This window comes from Cherax quadricarinatus, chromosome 64 (genome assembly GCF_038502225.1).
Source record: "Cherax quadricarinatus isolate ZL_2023a chromosome 64, ASM3850222v1, whole genome shotgun sequence".
Classification (NCBI taxonomy): domain Eukaryota; kingdom Metazoa; phylum Arthropoda; class Malacostraca; order Decapoda; family Parastacidae; genus Cherax; species Cherax quadricarinatus.
Genome location: NC_091355.1, coordinates 10,787,505 through 10,812,447, shown reverse-complemented (window position 1 = coordinate 10,812,447; position 24,943 = coordinate 10,787,505). Strand labels below are relative to the sequence as shown.

The window sequence follows — 24,943 nt, the reverse complement described above, 5'->3', positions numbered from 1 at the left end:
AGGTTGGATAAATACATGAGTGGATGTGGGTGGGTGTGAGTTGGACCTGATAGCTTGTGCTATCAGGTCGGTTGCCGTGTTCCTCCCTTAAGTCAATGTGACCTGACCTGACTAGGTTGGGTGCATTGGCTTAAGCCGGTAGGGGACTTGGACCTGCCTCGCATGGGCCAGTAGGCCTTCTGCAGTGTTCCTTCGTTCTTATGTTCTTATGTTCTAAAGCTCACTGTGTGGGAGGAACGTAGTCAATAAAGGATCGCATTATAATGCATTTGTGACTGTTTTTCCATCGTGTCGATATTTTATGCCATTTATCTACATCTATGGTCAGTCTGCATTATGCCTTCCAGAAGTGTGCTACAAAATCTAAACGAAACCTTATCAAAGACGTCTAAAGTTGTAGCGAGACCTTAGGGTTTCCACTGCTTATACTTCTTGATACAAACCAAAGAGGTTTATTAGCTTTTATCGCAGATATTCAGGCACTATTGTCTCTGTTTCAGTTTTGATAATCAGGACACTTAAGATTTATTTTCACACTGGGTTTTAGTATTTTTATATTATTTAGTTTATAATATCGTAGTTATTTTATTTTACCAGGTTTAGATCCTTACATTTGTTGATAATAAGACCATTATTAAATAGTAAAATAAAGGAATACTGTAGTAGGCCTATTGTCGCAAACGGTGACACGTAACTCGACTGCTAGAGGACTCAGCTCACACAGTGAGGTCCGTGGGTCGATCCCCGGTACGAGTGAAAACATTAGAACTGACTGAAAACAGTAGAAGGTATGTAGATGAATGGTTCAGAGAACCGACAAGTTGATAAATTAGACACATGTGCAACACTTGGGTATCTTCAGTGAGGAAACGTTTCGCCACACAGTGGCTTCATCAGTCCATACAAAGGAGAATGGTGAGGAACAGGAGGAGTTTGAGATACTCAGTCCCTCAGCCTTGAGTCGATGTGGTCAGTCCATCAATCTTGAAAAGAATGATGGAGGCGTTTCCCTAAGACACCTGCTGTCCCTGTTCGCCTAGAAGTAAATAGGTACTTGGGTTAACACCCAAGTGAACATCAAAATGGTATACAATACCGACAGGTTGTTAGGTAAGACACATATGCAACAGTTAGACAACTTTATTCCGAAACGTTTCGCCTACACAGTAGGCTTCTTCAGTCGAATACAGAAATGTGATGAATGGTTTGAAAAACCGACAAGTTGAAGATTGAGACACTTATGCAGCATATGGGAATCTTTATTCAGGAAACGTTTCCCCACACAGTGGCTTCATCAGTCCAATACAAAGAGGAAGGCGTAAGGAGAGGAGGAGAATGAGGTAATCAGTCCCTCAACCTGGAGTCGATGTGTTCAGTCCATCAATCTTGTAGAAAGTTGTGATGAATGGTTTGAAAAACCGACATGTTGAAGATTGAGACACTTATGCAGCATATGGGAATCTTTATTCAGGAAACGTTTCGCCACGCAGTGGCTTCATCAGTCCAATACAAAGAGGAAGGCGTAAGGAGAGGAGGAGAATGAGGTAATCAGTCCCTCAACCTGGAGTCGATGTGTTCAGTCCATCAATCTTGTAGAATGTACAGCATAGGGCCGTAGACGTGGCTTATATACTGTAGTGAGGTGACGTGAAGCAGATGGAGGCGGGGTCATAGTGGTACCATCCACTAGTCGAAGTAGGTCTTCGTCCAAAGGTTGAACAAGTGTTGAAGAATTCTTTGTAACAAGACCCCATGATGCTGCCGTGTCTGACAGTTGTGATGAATGGTTTGAAAAACCGACAAGTTGAAGATTGAGACACTTATGCAGCATATGGGAATCTTTATTCAGGAAACGTTTCGCCACACAGTGGCTTCATCAGTCCAATACAAAGAGGAAGGCGTAAGGAGAGGAGGAGAATGAGGTAATCAGTCCCTCAACCTGGAGTCGATGTGTTCAGTCCATCAATCTTGTAGAATGTACAGCATAGGGCCGTAGACGTGGCTTATATACTGTAGTGAGGTGACGTGAAGCAGATGGAGGCGGGGTCATAGTGGTATAAGCCACGTCTACGGCCCTATGCTGTACATTCTACAAGATTGATGGACTGAACACATCGACTCCAGGTTGAGGGACTGATTACCTCATTCTCCTCCTCTCCTTACGCCTTCCTCTTTGTATTGGACTGATGAAGCCACTGTGTGGCGAAACGTTTCCTGAATAAAGATTCCCATATGCTGCATAAGTGTCTCAATCTTCAACTTGTCGGTTTTTCAAACCATTCATCACAACTGTCAGACACGGCAGCATCATGGGGTCTTGTTACAAAGAATTCTTCAACACTTGTTCAACCTTTGGACGAAGACCTACTTCGACTAGTGGATGGTACCACTATGACCCCGCCTCCATCTGCTTCACGTCACCTCACTACAGTATATAAGCCACGTCTACGGCCCTATGCTGTACATTCTACAAGATTGATGGACTGAACACATCGACTCCAGGTTGAGGGACTGATTACCTCATTCTCCTTTAACACCCAAGTGTTAACCCAAGGTGTAGGTCGCATTCTGGGAGACAAAATTAACCTAATGCTTTGCATAACCAAAGAAATATAGAAATATAGTATGTCATTGATGCCAGTTATGGTCTGTATAAGTTGTATCATGTATTTGTAGAAATAAAGATTATTATTATTATTATTATTATTATTATTATTATTATTATTATTATTATTATTATTATTATTATTATTATTATTAACACTGCCCTTCTCATTCATATTTGTCTAACCTATTTGAAAACTAGTCAAGAAGTTAGAATCAACTGCAACTCCAGTATCAATCTAGTACTTTCCGTTGTCTTATTTCAAGCTAAATTTATCTAACAAATATGTTGTTTCGAATTCCTTTTTAGTTATCTTTAGAGCCGTATTTAATTAATCGTTATAGTTCACATAGATACGGCGTAAAGATTGTGAGTTAGTGGAATAAGCTTGTGAGGGGAGGGGGGAGAGGAACACGGCAACAAACTATGTTTATGTCTTCCAAAGTTGACGTAATGAACCTCGAGATGCTGTGAAGCTAGTGGCTCCTCCTAGTTAAGGCTGAGAGGCGGGGGTCAGCAGCTGGAGCCTTACTTCCCGAAGGCACACAGTACTCGAAACACACAAAGACTACAAGACGACCTTGACCTCCTACCCGACTTGAGTTCCAGTCACCCGGCAATCAACAGCCACACCACTGTAGTCAGCAAACACCGCCCAGCATGTCCGGCAGTGTACACACGATAGAGGGCCAAGGACACTAATGAATGGATCATCATCTTATATCATCCCTTCGCTCCACCAGCGTAAAGCTATTTTTACCTAACAAAAATAGCAGTAATGTTGGTAGAATTACCGACAATGTGTTAGGTGCAACTAATGCGACGTTTCATTGCGGCAACGTTTCGTTCTCCAGGAACTTTGCAAAGGTAACGCTTGACAAAACTCATGGAGAGTGAAACGTTGCCACAATTAAAGGTCGCATTAGTTGCACTTGTGTCCTTTTAACTGACATAAAAAACAGCATCAACCCCAACAAAAGAACAGCAATAAACTTCATTTAGGGCATAAGAAGAACAACTGTGTATACGGAAAGTAAACTCTACGTACAAGTTAAACCACTCACACGAGGAAACGACGAGAAATATTAAGCCAAACATTACGCGAAACTGTATATCAGCTGAGGTGTACCTCGAGTTATCAAACATGAGAATGCCAATCAGGAATCTTAAGTAGAGAAACAGTGAGGACACTATAAAACATGTCTGACCAGTCCTATCATATATTAAGTGAGCTATAGTGTGTGCTTAAATGGGGTTAAATCCGAGTGGGGAACTGTAACAAGTGGTGTTCCACAGGGATCAATCTTAGGCCCGTTGTAGTTTATAATATATATCAGTGACCTAGTGATATGAGCAAATTCGCCGATGACACGAAGATAGGTAGGATAATTGATTCAAACGTAGATGTCACGGAACTTCAGGAGGATTTAGACAAACTCAGTTCCTGGTCAGAAAAGTGGCATATGCAGTTCAATGTAGATAAATGCAAGGTTCTGAAGCTCGGAAGTGTCCATAACCCTAGCACTTATAAGTTAAATAACGTAGAACTTAGCCATACAGATGGCGAAAAGGACTTGGGCGTTATGGTAAGCAGCAACCTTAAACCAAGACAGCAGTGCCTAAGCGTACGTAATAAGGCAAACAGATTACTGGGATTTATATCCAGTAGTGTAAACAGCAGAAATCCAGCGATCAAATTGCCAGCTTTATACATCATTAGTAAGGCCTCACCTAGATTATGCAGCTCAGTTCTGGTCTCCATATTACAGAATGGATATAAGTTCGTTGGAAAACATTCAGCGTAGAAGGACTAAATTAATACATAGCATTAGAAATCTTTCGTATGAAGAAAGGTTGAAGACCCTTAAACTACATTCACTTGTAAGACGAAGAATGAGGGGAGACATGATCGAAGTGTATAAGTGGAAGATGGGTATTAACAAAGGGGATATAAATAAGGTTTTGAGGATATCCCTCCAAGAGAGAACCCGCAATAATGGATTCAAATTAGATAAGTTTAGATTTCGAAAGGATATAGGAAAGTACTGGTTTGGTTAGGTACAAGGTTAGGTACATGGCTAAGGCCTTCTGCTTGAAGGATAGGAGTATGAGACAGAGGGTTTGCTTTCTTGGGGCTGGGATGGAGGACATTGTTAGCCTGCTTGACAACATCATGCATAGTAATGGGACCAATCCTATTATCTGCCTCAGTGCTGAAGGCAGTGATGTAGGCAAGCGTAGAAGTGAGGATTTAGTAGGTATAAGGCAGCAATAGACATTATTAGGAAGAAAGGTGGGAACCCTGTGATATGTGGCATTTTGCACAGAAGAGGAGTTGGAAATGAATGGTTGTCCAGGGCAATTGATGTCAATTGCTGGCTGGACAAACACTGTAAGGAAAATTCAGTAACATTCATAGACAACTGGGGCCTCTTCTATGGCAGAAATGACATGTATGCTAGGGATGGGGTTCACTTGTCTAGGTTTAGGGTGGGAGCACTGGCCAACGTAGTGGAGGGAGCTGTTTGGTCTTTAAACTAGAAATAGATAGTGGTATGGGTTTTTGTGGAAAATCAATGAATTCTCAGTGTAGCGATAGTGTGAGTTTTAGGGAAACCAGTTATAGGCAGAATGAGGTAGAGTTATTGGTGAATATTGGAAAACCAGTGTCACTAGTTGACAAGGACAGTAACAGGTATAGTGAAGGAACAGAAATCAGTAGGAAGAGTAAAGAGAAAGGAGGTTTTCTAAACATATATTAAATTAATACTCATAGTGCGAGAAATAAGATGGACGAATTGAGATCGGTTGCAAGTGAGGGTAAAATTGATGTTTTTGCCATAACTGAGACGTGGTTTAATATGAAAAATCGGGACATGCCTGCTGAATGTCATATTCAGCATTCAGCATTCTGAACCTGACTATAAATACTCGCGTCCCTTCCACCCCAGGTAGATCTGTTTGTGACTTGAAAAAGCCCACTGTGTGGGCGAAACGTAGTCAATAAAGGATCACATTATACTGCATATGTGTTTATATTTCCATTGTTCCAAGTAGACAGAAGTTTCGGAAAAGGGGGTAGGATGGCACTCTATGTCCGAGATCGTTTAAATTGTTGCATAAAAACGGGTATAAAGTCTGAAATAACACATACAGAGTCTGTCTGGATAGAATTTTCAGAGTATGAAAAATTTATTTTAGGCGTGATATACCGTGCCCAAACTTAGATAGGGAGGAAACTGTTAAGGCCACAAGGTACGATAATGTAATAATTCTAGGGAACTTTAACTTCAGTCAGATTGATTGGAATTTTTTTGACTGGGAATTTAGAATCTAACGACTTTTTAGAAGTAGTTCAGGATTGTTTTTTGAAACAGTTTGTGACAGAACCTACAAGGGGAAATAACCTGCTTGACTTGGTTCTGGCAAACAAGGAAACCCTTGTTAATAATTTAGAAATTACAGAGGAACTAAGAAAAGCGACAACAACCTTTAGCATTGAATGGAGGTATGATAGTAGGAACAACTCAGTAACCGTCCCAGATTTTCGCTTAGATTACAATGGGCTTAGAGAACACTTAGCTCTCTTCGTTATCCCAGTCCACAGATGATATCAATATGACAGTTTTCTGAACACTATACATGCTGCCCAAAGAACGTTTATCCCGTATAAAGAAATTAGATCGAATAGAAATGACCCAAAATGGATGAATAATAGGCTCAAATATCTTTTAGGGCAGAAGAAAGGAATTTATAGGCGCATCAAAAGATGTGAGGGTTATCTTATGAATCAGTATATTGACATTAAGAGGGACGTTAAAAAAGGAATAAGAAAAACTAAATGGGACTACGAAATTAAAGTTGCTAGGGATTTGAAAACTAACCCAAAAGGTTTTTTCCAGATTTATAGAAAGAAAGTTAGAGATAAGATAAGTCCCCTTAAACATAACTCTGGGCATTTTATTACTGTTCTTTGATACAGACAACTTTTCTTACTCTTATATAAATCTGTGGTCTGGGGGTCGATCCCCGGTACGGATTAAAACATTAGCACTTGTTTCCTTAAGATATCTTCTGTCCAGTGTTCACCCATCAATAAATGGGTACCTAGGTGTTAGTCGACGGGTGTGGGTCCCATCCTGGGGACAAAATTAACCTAATTGCCCGAAATTCTCTGCATAACCAGGGACTTTCTATATGGCATGTCATTGATATCAATTAGGTCTGCATAAATTGTATCATGTACTTGTAGAAATGAAGATTATTATTATTATTATTATTATTATTATAGCAGTTGGCTGGATATTCTTAACATCCTACTTATATCTCCTTTATTAAAACCTGTTATCCACTTGTACACTTCAGTAAAGTCTCTCTTAGTCTAAGTCTTTCAAGATAGTGTAGGTTCAGGGAGTTCAATTTATATTTGTGTGAAACATTCCTTTGTATAGTAGATTATATTTGTCACCCTTCCCTTCCCTCTCTGTTCTCCAGTACGTTTATATCAAATTCTGTAGTATGGAGACCAGAACAGAGCCAAATATTCTTGTAAAGTAAAAGGACACAAGTGCAACTAATGTCACGTTTTATTGTGGCAACGTTTCGCTCTCCAGGAGCTTTATCAAGCCGTTACAAACAATACATGGACACAGAGGGTATATATAGGCTCAGAGTGGGATGTAATACTGGTGGTAGTAGTAGTAATATAAGTAGTAGTAATATAAGTAGTAGTAATATAAGTAGTAGTAATACAATATGCTAGAACAGTCAACTTGCACATGAGTAACAGGTTACAAAAGCTATTATTTGGGTAACATAAAAATAGATAAAATACAGAAATATTATCTATTTTTATGTTACCCAAATAATAGCTTTTGTAACCTGTTACTCATGTGCAAGTTGACTGTTCTAGCATATTGTATTACTACTACTTATATTACTACTACTTATATTACTACTACTACCACCAGTATTACACCTCACTCTGAGCCTATATATACCCTCTGTGTCCATGTATTGTTTGTAACGGCTTGACAAAGTTCCTGGAGAGCGAAACGTTGCCACAATAAAATGTCACAGTTGCTCTTGTGTGCTTTAACTTTACTTGTCCTGTTTCCTGACGAACTTTACTTAACCTGACACAAATGTTGCAGACCGATTTTCATGAAATTTGGTATACATCTTAATTACATATACCCTGACACAAAGAATTTGAATGCAATCTTACGACAGGAAAAATAGTTCCCATATACCATGGCCTCGTTGATACTGTCTTGCGGTGATTGATTCCTGATGCAGTCTGATGTAGTGGACGGGGAAGACGGAAGAGTGGGACGGAGAGTGGAGGGGAAATGGATGGAGCGTAGGGGAGGTGGTGGAGCATTAAGGGGCAGAGTGTAGGGGAAGAGAGTGGAGGGAGAAGGGAGTGAAGGGAGGAGGGAGAGAGAATGGAGGGGAAGAGAGAGTGTATAAGGGGAAAGAAGAGAGTGGAGGGGGAGGGAGAGAGTGGAGGGGGAGGGAGAGAGTGGAGGGGGAGGGAGAGAGAAAGAGGAAATAAAGGGATGAAAGGGAAAGCAGAAGAGGGGGGTGAGAAAAAGTAGGAGGGGAGAGAGTGGAGTGGTAAGGGAGGGAGGTAGAATGAATGGGGTAGGAATGGGGGAGTGGAAGGGGTAGGGAAAGAATAGAGGGTAAGAGAGAGAGAGAAAGAGCATCTTGGCTGGCTTCCAGACTCCCTCACATCGCGGGCCAAGGCTGTCTGCCTCACTACACACAGAATACCAACCTCTTAAACACGTGACCCAGTGCCGCGTCTTCTGGCTATTGCTTGGGTGTGTTCACTCTAGTTACTCAAGAGTCCCCCTCTCACACACTCGTCTCTCACTACCTTTATCCTAACTCAGTAGTGAACAGGTATGAACTTGGGATACAAGAGATGGTGCAATATTCACACTGAACTTTAATTTTATGATAAACTAAGCACTGAAAATGAGACACCACAAGCATATCTCTGTTCCAGTAGCTAGCCACACACACACTGCAGCACTGAAGATGAGACACCACAAGCATATTTCTGTTCCAGTAGCTAGCCACACACACGCACTGCATCCAATACTGAGCCTCTGACATGTAAACTACATGACAGAAGAGATTAGTAAGTAAGTTTATTCAGGTATACACTAATACAGTTACATAGAATTATCATACATAGCAGCATATGTGTAGAGAATCTAGGATAACCCAAAAAAGTCAGACAGAGTGACTTATTTCCATTGGGGTCCTCTGACAGATCGCTGACAATGTAAACTCAGACGGAGCCGCGGGGACGTTGACTCCCGAAACCCTCTCCAGGTATACTCCAGCTATAATGAGAAGAATCAAAACTGGAAAAGACTTGGAAAAACTAAATAACAACTTCGACAGACTACAAGAAGACTTGGGAAGACTACACAACTTGGATAGACTACAGGAATAGTAAGACAAATGGCTACCGAAAGTCAACCACAGTAAGTGCAAACTTATGAAAGGGAGAAAAAGATTGGAGAGGAACTAAAGACTGGAGAAAAGAGGATTTAAACTTCGAACAAGGAGAATGACCTTGGGAAAGTGCATCAACAGAACAGTTTTCGCGTCATGTGAGAATGGCTTCCAGTAACACTGACAGACCAATTACAGGTTATACAGCACCTACCTGGAACCCACTCTTGTTCAAGCATGTAAAGAGGGAAAGTGTAGAGATTCACAACAAGACTAGTCCCGAAGATTAGAGGCCTAACCTATGAGCAGAGGCTATAAGAACAGAACCTGATGACCTTATAGGAAAGGAAAAGTATATGAAAGGGAGGTAGAGACTTGAAGGCAGGGGTAGCAGGGCAGACAGGAAGAGACTGTGTAGCAGCGGTCGCAGGAGAGACAGTCTCTTCCTGTGTAGTAGCGGTCGCAGGAGAGACAGGAAGAGACTGTGTAGCAGCGGTCGCAGGAGAGACAGGAAGAGACTGTGTAGCAGCGGTTGCAGGGGAGACAGGAAGAGACTGTGTAGCAGCGGTCGCAGGAGAGGGAGAAACTGTGTAGCAGCGGTCGCTGGGGAGAGAGAGGAAGAGACTGTGTAGCAGCGGTCGCAAGAGAGGAAGAGACTGTAGCAGCGGTCGCAGGGGAGAGAGCAGCGGTCGCAGGGGAGAGAGGAAGAGATTGTAGCAGCGGTCGCAATAGAGGAAGAGACTGGCAGCGGTCGCAAGAGAGGAAGAGACTGTAGCAGCGGTCGCAGGGGAGAGAGGAAGAGACTGTAGCAGCGGTCGCAGGGGAGAGAGGAAGAGACTGTAGCAGCGGTCGCAGGGGAGAGAGGAAGAGTCTGTGTAGCAGCGGTCGCTAGAGAGGATGAGACTGTAGCAGCGGTCGCAAGAAAGGAAGAGACTGTAGCAGCGGTCGCAGGGGAGAGAGGAAGAGACTGTAGCAGCGGTCGCAGGGGAGAGAGGAAGAGAGCAGCGGTGTAGCAGCGGTCGCTGGGGAGAGAGAGGAAGAGACTGTAGCAGCGGTCGCAGGGGAGAGAGGAAGAGACTGTAGCAGCGGTCGCAGGGGAGAGAGGAAGAGACTGTAGCAGCGGTCGCAGGGGAGAGAGGAAGAGACTGTAGCAGGGGTCGCAAGAGAGGAAGAGACTGTAGCGCAGGGAAGAGACTGTAGCAGCGGTCGCAGGGGAGAGAGGAAGAGATTGTAGCTGCAATAGCAGCGGTCGCAGGGGAAGAGAGAGCAGCGGTCGCAGGGGAGAGAGGAAGAGACTGTAGCAGCGGTCGCAGGGGAGAGAGGAAGAGACTGTAGCAGCGGTCGCAGGGGAGAGAGGAAGAGACTGTAGCAGCGGTCGCAGGGGAGAGAGGAAGAGACTGTAGCAGCGGTCGCAGGGGAGAGAGGAAGAGACTGTAGCAGCGGTCGCAGGGGAGAGAGGAAGAGACTGTAGCAGCGGTCGCAGGGGAGAGAGGAAGAGACTGTAGCAGCGGTCGCAGGGGAGAGAGGAAGAGACTGTAGCAGCGGTCGCAGGGGAGAGAGGAAGAGACTGTAGCAGCGGTCGCAGGGGAGAGAGGAAGAGACTGTAGCAGCGGTCGCAGGGGAGAGAGGAAGAGACTGTAGCAGCGGTCGCAGGGGAGAGAGGAAGAGACTGTAGCAGCGGTCGCAAGAGAGGAAGAGACTGTAGCAGCGGTCGCAAGAAAGGAAGAGACTGTAGCAGCGGTCGCAGGGGAGAGAGGAAGAGATTGTAGCAGCGGTCGCAATAGAGGAAGAGACTGTAGCAGCGGTCGCAAGAGAGGAAGAGACTGTAGCAGCGGTCGCAGGGGAGAGAGGAAGAGACTGTAGCAGCGGTCGCAGGGGAGAGAGGAAGAGACTGTAGCAGCGGTCGCAGGGGAGAGAGGAAGAGACTGTAGCAGCGGTCGCAGGGGAGAGAGGAAGAGACTGTAGCAGCGGTCGCAAGAGAGGAAGAGACTGTAGCAGCGGTCGCAGGGGAGAGAGGAAGAGACTGTAGCAGCGGTCGCAAGAGAGGAAGAGACTGTAGCAGCGGTCGCAGGGGAGAGAGGAAGAGACTGTAGCAGCGGTCGCAAGAGAGGAAGAGACTGTAGCAGCGGTCGCAGGGGAGAGAGGAAGAAACTGGATATCCGGGGGTTCACAGGAGAGACAGGAAGAGACCGTAAAGCAGGGGTCACAGACAAAGGATCGCAAGTGAATGTTACAGAAAATGAGTATCAGGGATGTTAGGAAGTGGTTCTTCATCCTCGGGAAGTGGAATAATGTGCATGAAAAAGTAGTGGAAGCCACCACTACACGCAGCTTTAGGTAGAGGTACGATATAACCCAGCAGACGGAAAAATAGTAAAACCTGTCTCATGCAGTTAAGAGATGGAGCCAGTAACCGAGACTCGACCCCCGCAATCACAACTAGGTGAACACAACCAGGTGAGTACACACATATTACACAATCTTCGCATACTGATCGAGAAACAAGTCAAAGCCAGATAACGGTACAAGAACGAGGATATATAGACACTGTTTACATTCTTGTAGACTAGATTCTTTCTATGCATCTTTAACATGTCTTTCCATAAGGTTGATTAAAAATCAATCTAAAAAATACGAATATATAAAATATTACCCGCTAATCTCTATAACTAGTGAATAAAATAAATTGGAAAGAAACAGAAGATGATGGGTATTAGCTTATTAGATTTATACAGATTTGTTTCAACGATGGAAACAAGACTGGCGTTGGCGATTTCAAGGCAGACTAATGAAAGAATCTGTAGCCACTCCACCACCTGACCTTTCTAATGTCCTCGTTGTAGAACCACCTGTCACCGTAACAATCCCACATCACTTGTTTTGTTGCACTGGACATTGCTTTGGCTTTCTGTGAATATCTGGCTCCACTCTCCACCTTGGCAAATACTTTAAGGCAGTTCTCATTCAGATGAAAGGGATCAGCCAGGGCCAGCCATTGGGTACTACCTCACCATTCATAAGTGTATTTATACCCACCATGTGGCCCTTCCCCGGCCATAGTGCCGGTACCTATGGGAAAGACCTATCTTAATTATTCTTTCCCCTGACGAAAAATGTAATGTTTTAGTTAGGTAGAGGCAATGAAGAACAAGTAGGCATTTTATCTTTTAATATTCAAGCATGTTTCACTGACCTACATTGCTTCAGGAAACAGCTGTCTACTATCCTGAGGTACGGTAACATCATTTCCTTGTGATTTCATAATAGTTGATGGCGGATCAAAAATTTCAGTTTTCATTGTCGATTTGTGGGAATAATGTGACTCCGTGAAGAACGTGCGGAGGTATCTGTGACACGTTGAATGTGTTGTGAAGATGATCTATGTTGACACTGTTGAGTTACCGTGAGAAGGAATAGAAGAAACGTTAATGATGAAACTACTGGAGTCAGGTGAGAAAGAGGTGAGAATGATGTGAGAGAATGAGAGAGAGAGAGAGAGAGAGAGATGCTTCTTACATTGTGTCACAGGTGTTGTAACGGGGTTTTATGTGACCGGAAAATATATTCATCGCTTTGTGCTTGACAATGATTGTGTTATTGGCCTCGCGTCCTTTCCCTTCCTCTCTCTCTCTCTCTCTCTCTCTCTCTCTCTCTCCCTTCCTCCCTTACCTGGAGGTTACCTGGAGGTTATTCCGGGGATCAACGCCCCCGCGGCCCGGTCCACGACCAGGCCTCCCGATGGATCAGGGCCTGATCAACTAGGCTGTTACTGCTGGCCGCACGCAGTCCGACGTACGAGCCACAGCCCGGCTGATCCGGCACCGACTTTAGGTATCTGTCCAGCTCTCTTGAAGGCAGCCAGGGGTTCTTCCTCCCTCTCCCTCTCCCTCTCCTCTCACACTCCTCCCCCATTTCCCTCTTACTCCTCCCTTCTCCCCTCCCTCCACTCCTTCCTCGGAGATGATAATTTCAAATAATTGCAACTAGACGTACTCACACGAAACCTTATTCACGCTGCCACAGCTGCTAAACAAAGTAAGTTTATTCTGCTGTAGGTACGCATAAATACCGTTACATAAATTATCATCCATAGCAGCAGATGTGTAGATTACTTAGAATAACCCCCCAAAAAGTCAGTCAAAGTGACTTATATGCATTGGAGTGGAATACTTCCATAGCTTCATCAACCTACTGAAAACTTCTAGCTCAACCTGACACACTTGATTATCTTCTCTGACACATTTATTCTGTGTGAGAGAATATAGCAGGAAACTCATCCTATGTGACTGACACCCATCCTATGTGATGAAATGTGACTGACACCCATCCTATGTGATGAAATGTAACTGACACCCATCCTGTGTGATGGAATGTGACAGAAAACCCATCCTGTATGATGGAATGTGACAGGAAACCCATCCTGTGTGATGGAATGTGACAAGAAAACCATCCTGTTTGATGGAATGTGACAGGAAAACCATCCTGTGTGATGGAATGTGACAGGAAAACCATCCTTTGTGATGGAATGTGACAGGAAACCCATCCTGTGTGATGGAATGTGACAGGAAAACCATCCTGTGTGATGGAAATAACAAAAAGGCACTACACCATGATTTTGTAAATGGTCCAAGCGGAAAGAAACGTCCTTCGTAAGCTCCTCTCTCCTATGTGCAGGTTATTTGTGTATTGTGTGATGGAATGTGACAGGGAAACCCATCCTGTGTGACATAATATGACAAGGGGAAAACATAGCTAGCTTTTGTTACCACAATGTCATTGCTATATACAGGATATTTCCAGCCCACCGTTCACGGAACCAGTCTGCGAGAAAGACTCTTCAGCCTCCAGCAGAAATGTACTCTGTTTTGTACAAAACTGACAACACAGTACAGGTTGAAGACATTTGTGCAACATTTGGGAATCTTCATTGAGGAAATATAGCGCCAGCCAGTGGCTTCTTCAGTCCAATATGGGGAAGCCAGTGGCTTCTTCAGCCAGTGGCTGAAGAAGCCACTGGCTGACGAAACGTTTCCTAAATAAAGATTCCCAAATTTGCACAAGTGTCTCATTCTTCAACTTGGCAGTTTTCTAAGTCATTTACATCAAAGTTCATGTGTCGACACTTGCGGAATAGTGTTTAAATATTTGTATAGAGAAACCTACTGCGAGAATATAATCACAAGTGTCTCAGCTCCACACAATAATTTGTCTGTAAGCCAGTTTAATTTTAACATGATAGTTGACGGCACAGTCACAGGCTGGAGCACAGTCGCAGGCGGAAGCACAGCCACAGGCTGAAGTACAGTCACAGATTGGAGCAGTCACAGGCTTCAGTACAATCACAGGCTGGAGTACAGTCACAGGCAGAAGTACAGTCACAGATTGGAACACAGTCACAGGCTGAGCACAGTAGAAAAGCACCGAATTCGTACAGATATATAATCATAAACATCTAATAAGAGCAGGTGAGGCAGAAGGGAGGTGCTACAACATGGCTGCCTCAGAGTCGTGGTGGATGACACCAACATAGCTGAGAAAGGTGCTACAACATGGCTGCCTCAGAGTCACTAGAGAAGAAGCTCTCAGTGATGGTGTTGTCCACTTCGGCGTCGTCATTCAACACCTGCCCAAGGTTGTCAGGGTAGTGGACTCGGCCACTATCTTCCCAACACACACACACACACACACACACATATATATATATATATATATATATATATCTATATATATATATATATATATATATATATATATATATATATATATATATATATATATATATTCCAAATTCATCCCGGAGGGAAAGGAATGTTGAAATTCACCCCTTCCACATTTCCGAACCAGGACGCCTCTGACCACCATACTGATGGTCAACACCCTTTGGTACTTCAACTTATTGACCAACGTATAATCCCTGATATACATTTGTTGCAAGTTACATTAGAGTTCCAACATGCCATAATAAAGCTCTACACAGAGTAAAATGAAATCTACAACAAAGGTGTGCTCTGCACCAACTGTCTACCTACAAGCCAGCAGTAGTCAATGTGATGATAGTACTCCGTACGCACAGTCCCGTGTTGTTTTTTCCATTCCTCGTTCTGCCTGAGGAATAGTGGGCGGGAACTCAAACTGTTCGGTCAGGTATTATAGCCTCCACTGCCTTCTGGACGATATGAACTTAATGGTCAAAGGACCCTCCTTTATCTCGGAAGCGGCCAAGGACACGTGTGACCCGTGGTCAGGTCTGAAAGAGGGGTGGTCTGCCGCTTCACGCTTCCATAACGTAAGGGAAGTTTCAGGAAAGACCCGGTCGCCTCTAATACCAGATCTGCTGAGGTATTCATTGCAGGGATGTGGAGAAGGGGGAAGATTAGGGATTTTGGTCGTAATATGGATAGAATATTATTATTGCTGTCATGCAAATCTGGAAGGAGTCCAGGAAATGGGTAACATTGAAAATGAGTTGGGCAAATATTTTTGTTAGTGGGTTTGGGTTTGAGAAAGACATGCCTAGTATGGGCCAGTAGGCCTGCTCCAGTGTTTCTGCTTTATGTTCTTATGTAAATAACGCATGAGAGAGATCCATGGGTAAGAAGACTTCAGTATGACAATTGTGATAGGATAACGACCCATCGTTGGGGATGTTGGCATCCGAAGACTTGAGAAACAGTGTCTGACAGTTGTGATGAATGGTTTTGAAAACCGACAAGTTGAAGATTGAGACACTTATCCAACATATGGGAATCTTTATTGAGGAAACGTTTCGCCACACAGTGGCTTCATCAATCCAATACAAAGCAGACAGGTGTAAGGAGAGGAGGAGTTTGAGGTAATCAGTCCCTCAGCCTGGAGTCGATGTGTTCAGTCCATCAATCTTGTGGAATGTACAGCATAGGGCCGTAGACGTGGCTTATATACTGTAGTCAGGTGAGGCGAAGCAGGAGGCGGGGGGGGGGGTCATAGTGGTACCATCCACTAGTCGAAGTAGGTCTTCGTCCAAAGGTTGTCCAACCATTGGACGAAGACCTAAATCCTCAAGTTCCGTAACATCTACGTTTGAATCAATTATGCTACCTATCTTCGTGTCATCAGCGAATTTGCTCATATCACTTGTAATTCCCTCGTTAAGGTCATTGATATATATTATAAACAACAACGCGCCTAAAACTGATCCCTGTGGAACACCACTTGTTACAGTTCCCCACTCAGATTTAACCCCATTTATGCACTCTGTTTTCTGTTCGTGAGCCATGATTCCAGGAGGAGGTACCAGGAACACTAAGGCGGATCGTCCCACACGCACACTTTGAAAACCACAGTATGTAGGGAGGAGTACAGAGAGGTACAGTATGTAGGGAAGATTACAGAGAACCACAGTGTATAGGGAGGAGTACAGAGAGCCACAGCATGTAGGGAGAAGTACTATGAGCCACAGTATGTAGGGAGGAGTACTAAGAGCCACAGTATGTAGGGAGGAATACAGAGAGCCACAGTATGTAGGGAGGAACACAGGAAGCATCTTAAGAATATTAACCATCACCACGAGTGTCATGACTGCATGTGGTAGTGGTGGCGGCAGTGGTAGTGTGTCATGACTGCATGTGGTAGTGGTGGCGGCAGTGATAGTGTGTCAGGACTGCATGTGGTAGTGGTGGCGGCAATGGTAGGGTGTCATGACTGCATGTGGTAGTGGTGGCGGCAGTGGTAGTGTGTCATGACTGTATGTGTTAGTGGTGGCGGCAGTGGTAGTGTGTCATGACTGCATGTGTTAGTGGTGGCGGCAGTGGTAGTGTGTCATGACTGCATGTGTTAGTGGTGGCGGCAGTGGTAGTGTGTCATGACTGCATGTGGTAGTGGTGGCGGCAATGGTAGTGTGTCATGACTGCATGTGGTAGTGGTGGCGGCAGTGGTAGTGTGTCATGACTGCATGTGTTAGTGGTGGCGGCAGTGGTAGTGTTCAGAAGGCACTGAAATATTTTGACCAGGTGCTGGAACACGTTAGAGGGAACATAGTCGTGAAGAAAGGAATGTTGGGGAAGAGATGTTTGTCACAACTGCTTTAGAGGGAGAGGGAGTGGGAGGGGGGAATGGTGGAGATGGTATTGACGACTGTGTGTCGGGGATGGCCCTGATGGCCCTAAGATTAGAAAGATGATTAGGACCACGGCAAGGCCATGTGGGCAAGTGAAAGTAGTGGTGGAAAGAAAGCAGCAGGTGTTGGAGAGTAGCAAGTGTTGTAGAGCAGGTGTTGGAGAGTAGCAGGTGTTGGAGAGTAGCAGGTGTTGGAGAGTATCAGACGTCTTAGAAAGCAAATAAACGCTATTGTACCACTGTTATACCAAATAAATGCTATTATACCAAGTTAAAATAACCATGAATTTAAAAAAAAAACGCAAAACTAATGAGAATACTGGGAAGACTAGAGGAGGGAGAGAGAAACTGCAGGAAGACTTGGCTAGTCTGCAGAGGTGGTTCCGTAAGTGCGGTCGAGACAAGGGCAAGATAATGCAAGTGGGAGAGGGTGAAGGAAGACAGGTAGTGTACCATCTGGGAAGCTAAATGTTGTAGGAAGTTGATGCAGACAGTCTGAGAGAGACTATTACACCAAACATATCGCCAGTGGTGCATTGCATTATTATTATTACACTCGGAAGTAAAAGCTAATTATTATTATAATCAAGGGGGAAGCGCTAAACCCGGAGGATTATACAGCGCCTGGGGGGGATGTGGAAGGCATTCAGGCTTAATTCGGGGAACTGGAGCACAGATCCAATTCCCTAAATCAAGAGCCCCTCACCAACATCAAGGAACCTTCCTTGAGGGGAGTAAAAGCTAAACACCAGTGGTGCATATGTACCACATGAGAGGCTAGGGGTTAGGTTAGGTTGGGTAAGTCAGGAAACGGGACAAGTGTTTCCTGACGCAGGTCTTAGTCAAGTGATGACCCAACGCTGGAGCTTTTGATTATCTGGCCGAGGCCTTCCTCTGGCTTACCAGTTCATCCCTTTTGAAAATATATGATTATGATTATAGCCATTTTGTATTTATATTGAGAGGCTAGCAAAGCTTAGAATTACCTTGAAAAAACTCCACAAAAAAAGCCTCAGGATATTGTACAAGACGTATGTCAGCCCTGTCTTAGAATACACAGCACCACCTTGGAGCCCATAGTTGAGATAACACGCTCAGATGTTGGAAAAAAAAATACTGAGATTTACATCTATGTTGGTTACAGAACTGAGCTATGGAGAAAGACTAGGGGAGACATGATAACGATGTACAAGGTACTCAAGAGGTTTCCACAATAGACCGAGACAGACTGTTTGAAATGCGAGGCACAGGACCGAGAGGACTTAGGTAGAAACTAAGAATACAAATGAGAAATCGGAATAGTAGGAAGTACTTCTTCAGTCTTAGGGGTGTAGACGAGTGGAACGACCTTAAGGAAGCAGTGGAGGCAAAAATCCATGCAGCGTTTCAAGATTAGGTATGATAGGGTTCCAAAGGTTAAGGGACGGGGTTAGGAGCAGTCTCCGCACCTCTGCAAACACCGTTCCATGAGTACAACTTCCACACACACACACACACACACACACACACACACACACACGAGGCGGGGCCAGGAGCTAAGACTCGACCCCTGCAACCACAAATTGGTGAGTACAAATACGTGAGTACACACACATACACACACACACAACTAACACACACACACACACACACACACACACACACACACACACACACACACACACACACACACACACACACACACACACACACACACACACACACACACACACCAAGATAATAAAAGACCTTGGGATTAGTAACTTAGGAGAGGTAACTCAACCCGGATAACCCATTAAAAATAATTACTCCTGGGTAACCCAAGAAAGGTAAGTAACCCAGGATAACCCAAGAAAGTAACCCAAGATAGGTAAGTAACCCAGGATAACGCAAGAAAGTGACCCAGGGTAACCCAAGGCAAGTAAGTAACCCATGGTAACCCAAGAAAGTAACCCAGGATAACCCAAGATAATTCAAGAAAGATGAGTAACCCAGGATAACCCAAGAAAGCCAAGCAGTGTGGCTTATTTAAATTGCGGTTGTCCCGTGTATTTTTCCAGGATGTCACCCAAACTAGTCACCTAGCACGCAGGTGTTAGGAGACTTCACCTGTTGTCTCGACTCACCCGGATTTATAACCGGGTCTCGCGATTGTTAACTCAAGAGTTTTATCACTGAGAGAAAAATCATGTTAGTAAATATCCTCTCAGCGCTGGAGGAATGTTCGTGTGTAAACAACTCTGCTTACACTCTCAGGCATTTACCATTCCGATCCATATCTTCTATCCCTCCCTCTGACCTGTCTCCTTGCCATACTCCTTGCTTGACCCCTCAACCTTCCCTCTTATCGACCTATCTCATTACCCCCATCCTCTCTGTCCGACCTCAGCCCTGCTTCTGATCGACCTACAGCAGCGGTCCTCAACTTTCCTACACAAGTGGGCCACATTTGATGGTCAAATATGTGATGAGGGCCGCACGGTTTTTGTTGACGGTGTGTAACCTTTATAAAAGTGAATTTATAATTTCATGTGAGGGCCACATCTGTTTACTAGAAATGTCACATGCGGCCCGTGGGCCGCAGGTTGGGACCCCTGGCCTACAACATCTTGCCCACCCTTCCTGCTTGACCTCAGCCCTGCCTCTCCACTACCTACAGTATCTCCGACGTATTCCATCATTTCCCAACTGGCCGCTGTAGCGTCCACTGTCCCACCACACTGCCAGTGGCGTGCGTGACCTCTAGGAGTGAGAGGGCCGTTCACTTGAAGGTAAAGGCCGCTCTGAGACCTTACGGCTTGATGAGACTGGTTGTGCGGACCTCAGGGCCACACCTGGTGGGCCAGGACTTTGCCCACCCTTTCCCCGGACGATAATCAGGGGTTAATTAGGGAAGATTAGGAATGATGCATTAGCAGTGTGCTGCTACTCTGTTTCACTCGTATATGATAGTTATATAGCGGGAACAAAAACTAGGTAGGAGGAAGAGAGAGAGAGTTGGGAGAGGGAGACAGAAGTAAACAGAGAAAGCAAGGAGGAATGAATGGAGGCAGGGAGGAAAACAGGGAAGGAAATTGTGACATTAAATAAGTACTCTGACCCAAAGTAATCGCCTCCTTATGCTCTACACACTATGCAAGAACAATGAGTGAAGGAAATGCCACTTGTTGGTGTTATCAACGACGCTACTAAATTTGACCTGGCAGCCGCTCTGAAGAATAGTTTGCAGATCAAGGTTACGAGCAATCTTTCGATCTTGAATCCCTTCATCGCCGTCTGTATCAGCGACGACGAGACTGATAAGATCATCACCTCTGCTGCTTGATATCAAGACTCTACAAAACCGAGGATTTCAAAGGTGAAAAAATTCGTCTTTGTTAAAAGGCTGGACATCTAATGAAGACCTGGGCCTCTCTGGACTCGACCACTAAGATCCCTAACGCTTCCTCCTTGATCAAGGTTACTTTCACTGGCATCATCATGGCTTCCCAAGCTCGTTACGACGGTCTGGCTATTTTCTACTATCACATTCGCTCTGGGAATATTGAACCTGAACGTTACCAACATATCACACCGTTCTGGAGCTGCTACTCCTGCAGTTATCTTGCCAGTGACTGACTCAACAAGGACTGTAAGTTCTGCTCTGAGTGCGGCAGTGAAGGCCACGACGTTGAGAACTGTACTACCACTACACCTCCAAAATGCCTTAATTGCAAGAGTGATCACAGTACATTTGCAGCAACCCCTCCACTTCTTGGCGGTGCACCATCGAAAGTCAGGTGCTGTATGCACATTTATCCAACGCAGCAAACCCCAGCTCCTTCATCACTACAATTAACGAAATATTCAGGCTTAATAATATGTCCAATGTCAAGGTCCTCTACTCTGCTCCCTCAGTTGATATGCTCAAAATCATCCCAGCTGCTCCAGCCGACTTAACATTTTCTACTGCCCAACCAACTGCTCCTCGACTTACTCCAGTTACCGACAAATTCCTTGCTACTCAAACCACCACACCTGTGCAACTAACCACTGGCTCTCAAGTCCCCAGTGCCACTCATCCTACACAGCCAGCCGCTCAATCGTCAGCCAGCTCACTCCACTGTACCTGTCCAGCCAACCACAACCTCTCACGTCTCCTAAAACATTCCTTCACAACCAGCCGCCACCTCCAAGACCACAGAAACCCAATCTACAGAATCTTCTGAGGGTAAAGAAGAGGTCGATATCTACGCTACTGGACTTAAATGGAGCAACATAGTCTTCTGCACTTTAAATCTAACGAGAACTATAACTAACACTTACAATGCAACTCTAATAATATCAAAGATTAGTAAAAGTTGTTGCTGCATACCATCACTGGGGTGTATTATACACAAGCTTGGACAGACGGAAAGCAGGTGGTGTCGGGCTACACATATGGATCCACTTTGGCTGATACGTATCTCCAATACGCTAGGGAGGAAGGAGGGGCAGCTGCCAGCTTCAGGGAGTCTCAAAAGTCTAGAAAATATAGTGAATTTTGTCATCATTTAATATTTGTTTCCATAGGCTCAGAGACTCTTGGCCCATGGAGAAAGAGGGCATCTAAGTTGCTTAAGAGCTAGGCAAAAGACTCAAAAGGGCTGCTAGGGATCGCAAGGCGGCTAGCTTTCTATTTTTATTTTCTAATCCTTGTTGTATCCTAGCCTAATCCAACCATATATATTTTAGATAAGTTTACAATAATTTAAAAATAAACGAACACAATGAAATATAGTTTTTTTCGTTAGGTTCAGAATGATTTTTGCGAAATTATTGCATACACAATTTTTCCCTTGCCTTATTCGGCAAGAAGAGCGTTGCTATTTAAGCCAAAATCGCAAGTTTACCTCAGTGTATATACACAATGATACACATCTCTGTGTATATACACAACGATACACACCTCTCAGTGTATACACACAACGATACACATCTCTCAGTTTATATACACAACGATACACATCTCTGTTTATATACACAACGATACACATCTCTGTTTATATACACAATGATACACATCTCTCAGTTTATATACACAACGATACACACCTCTCAGTGTATATACACAATGATACACATCTCTGTGTATATACACAACGATACACACCTCTCAGTGTATACACACAACGATACACATCTCTCAGTTTATATACACAACGATACACATCTCTCAGTTTATATACACAACGATACACATCTCTGTTTATATACACAATGATACACATCTCTCAGTTTATATACACAACGATACACACCTCTCAGTGTATATACACAACGATACATACCTCTCAGTGTATATACACAACGATACACACCTCAGTGTATATACACAACGATACATACCTCTCAGTGTATATACACAACGATACACACCTCTCAGTGTATATACACAACGATACATACCTCTTAGTGTATATACACAACGATACACATCTCTCAGTTTATATACACAACGATACACACCTCTCAGTGTATATACACAACGATACATACCTCAGTGTATATACAAAACGATACACACCTCTCAGTGTATATACACAACGATACATACCTCTCAGTGTATATACACAACGATACACACCTCTCAGTGTATATACACAACGATACATACCTCTTAGTGTATATACACAACGATACACATCTCTCAGTTTATATACACAACGATACACACCTCAGTGTATATACACAACGATACATACCTCTCAGTGTATATACAACGATACACATCTCTCAGTTTATATACACAACGATACACACCTCTCGGTGTATATACACAACGATACACACCTCTCAGTGTATATACACAACGATACATACCTCTCAGTGTATATACACAACGATACACATCTCTCAGTTTATATACACAACGATACACACCTCTCAGTGTATATACACAACGATACATACCTCTCAGTGTTTAATATACACAACGATACATACCTCTCAGTGTATATATACAACGATACATACCTCTCAGTGTATATACACAACGATACACATCTCTCAGTGTATATACACAACGATACACATCTCTCAGTTTATATACACAACGATACACACCTCTCGGTGTATATACACAACGATACACACCTCTCAGTGTATATACACAACGATACATACCTCTCAGTGTATATACACAACGATACACATCTCTCAGTTTATATACACAACGATACACACCTCTCGGTGTATATACACAACGATACACACCTCTCAGTGTATATACACAACGATACATACCTCTCAGTGTATATACACAACGATACATACCTCTCATGCATCATGCATGATGCATGATAGAACTGATAAATTGGCTAAGCTGTATGCTTTCAAAGAGGGAGTAGATTACAATCTTGGCTTGTCAGGTAGTAGTTTGAGAACAATAATACGAAAAGAACTTCAGCTGAATTTTATGGACTTAAGGCTCAGGGAGATTGACACCAGTGAGTCCATCTATCATCATTCTATCATGCAGGAGGAGCCACATGTCTATGGTGCATCCAACAAAATAAGCAGACTCTTGGATGTCACTACCGCCCGGCTCCGGCTGGGTTACAAGTATCTTTGGCAGGTTAAATCACCACCACCAGATGTAGACCAAACGAAATGTAAACTTTGCCAGATGGATTATTGTCACACCCTGCGTCATTATGTACTGGAGTGCGATAAAATTAATGAATTTAGAAACAACTCACTCAGAAGTGTTCAAGAAATGGCTAAGTATTTTATCCACAGTGGTATATTACAGACCATTCTGGAGAAATACCCTGACTTTGCTAGCTGTAAATAAAGCATTACCACATATGTGCATGTGTGTGTGTGTGTGTGTGTGTGTGTGGTGTGTGTGTGTGTGTGTGTGTGTGTGTGTGTGTGTGTGTGTGTTTGTGTGTATGTGTATGAGTGTGTGTGTGTGTGTGTGTGTGTGTGTGAGTATGAGTGTGTGTGTGTATGAGTGTGTGTGTGTGTATGAGTGTGTGTGCGTGTGTGTGTATGAGTTTGTGTGTGTGTGTGTGTGTGTGTTTGTGTGTGTGTGTATGAATTTGTATGTGTGTGTGTGTGTGTGTATGTGAGAGAGAGAGACTCAGCAATCAACATTTGCACCAATAACTCACTACAGTTGTGACCGGGTGTGGAAGTGTGAATTGCTCATTACTCTAAAATTTGTTCATGATTGCAACCATGTATAAACGTAAGTAACCATTCTTACAGTATTCATTACCTTTGTAACTTGTGAGTTCATTACCTTTGTAACTTGTACCTAGTTCAGCCATCAAAACTTTGGAGCCCGGTCCCTGGACCCATTGTGTACCTCTGTAATCTGTAAATACCTTTGTAACTTGTCATGATTGTGACTAGACCTACCTGGAGTTCATTACCTTTGTAAATTGTGAGTTCATTACCTTTGTAAATTGTGAATTCATTACCTCTGTAACTTGCTCAGCTATCAAAACTTTGAGGCCCAGTCCCTGGACCCATTATGTACCTCTGTAATCTTTTGACTACCGCCCACAGGATGGGTATGGGGTGCATAATAAACATATTAAACTAAACTACATACCTCTCAGTGTATATACACAACGATACACACCTCTCAGTGTATATACACAACGATACATACCTCTCAGTGTATATACACAACGATACACATCTCTCAGTGTATATACACAACGATACACACCTCTCAGTGTATATATACAACGATACACACCTCTCAGTGTATATACACAACGATACACACCTCTCAGTGTATATACACAACGATACACA

The 24,943-nt window shown here is 43.8% G+C and overlaps 1 protein-coding gene across 1 annotated transcript in view; it reads left to right on the top strand.

The window, feature by feature from the left end:
• LOC128700019 (uncharacterized) overlaps positions 1-24,943 on the top strand; it is a 497,557-nt gene that overhangs the window by 314,075 nt on the left and 158,539 nt on the right. The window lies entirely within an intron of this gene.